We start from the raw sequence: 1,455 nt of genomic DNA, 5'->3' as shown, positions 1-1,455 counted from the left end.
AAGTGAAATACTGAATTTAAGAACCTCAAACCTATACTTAAACCCAAATAAATGTAACTCCACGCAGGCAATGACACACACACACACAAACACACACACACACACACACACACACACACACACACACACACACACACACACACACACACACACACACACACACACACACACACACACACACACACACACACACACACACACACACACACACACACACACACACACACACTGATTTGTGGACTCCAGGCCGGTTTTAGCAGCGTATGGTGATGTCTGCAGGAATGTGTGGGGAAGCTCAGCAGTAAAGTGGCCCTGGTAGGCATGCGCTGATAAATATAGCCGCCGCGGAGGCCGTCTAAATACAAGCTGCTCTCTGCTTTAATGATTGGGTGTCGCTGACCCATGCTGCAATCACAGATTCCACCGAAACATTTCTGCACAGTGGCAAACAAACAAAGAAGAAAACAAAAGCGTGGAGCAGGCAATGCTAATCTGTGTGTGTGTGTGTGTGTGTGTGTGTGTGTGTGTGTGTGTGTGTGTGTGTGTGTGTGTGTGTGTGTGTGTGTGTGTGTGTGTGTGTGTGTGTGTGTGTGTGTGTGTGTGTGTGTGTGTGTGTGTGTGTGTGTGTGTGTGTGTGTGTGTGTGTGTGTGTGTGTGTGTGTGTGTGTGTATCAGCAACTGTAACAATACGGTTGCACGATTTGCATTGACCAATTGTGATTATTTGGACTATAGGTACGTGCACAATTAAGAATCTTATCGATATTGAAATGTGGTTGTGAGGTAGCGATGTGCTTATACAGAACATCAGGTAATTTAAGGCAAATAAATTATTATTTAGACTTGGTGTGCACAATGAATCAATACGGTTTCAATGTGCTATTGCGTAATGTTTAGTAAGGCCAATTAAATCAAACGGCTGTACGGTTGAACAATCAATTAAATAGCGCAATATTTGTTCAACGGCAAAATATGTGTAAATATCTTGAACTAGGAAATGTGGTTCAGTCTCGTCCTGCAATCGGTATCCTTAGACTTAATAAGACACATTTGTTTCTATCTGTTCAATCACACCATCATCATTTTTACATATTGTATCACAATTAGTTATTTCTGCTATCTTATATATATCTGATATTGTGTTAACGATAAAGGAACGTGTTGATCGTTGTTGGATCACATTTTTCATTATCATTGAAGAATATAGTAAACTGACCATCGTGCAATCATTTAAGAGGATCTTAACCAATCTAATAGGTTTAGTTAAGTCTGTAGATTTCCAAATTACACATCAGATCCACAATACTTTATTAAAAATGATATGTTAACGAGGCTTTAACAAATATTTTCCTTCCTGCAACTTGATAACATTTTGATTAATTGTGCAACCCTCGTAACAACCACTACTGCCCCTCGTGGACCACAGAACGACACAACCCAATGTGTGTGTGTATG

The sequence above is a fragment of the Notothenia rossii genome, assembly GCF_949606895.1.
Source record: "Notothenia rossii genome assembly, chromosome: 2".
Lineage (NCBI taxonomy): Eukaryota > Metazoa > Chordata > Actinopteri > Perciformes > Nototheniidae > Notothenia > Notothenia rossii.
This window is presented reverse-complemented; position numbering follows the sequence as displayed.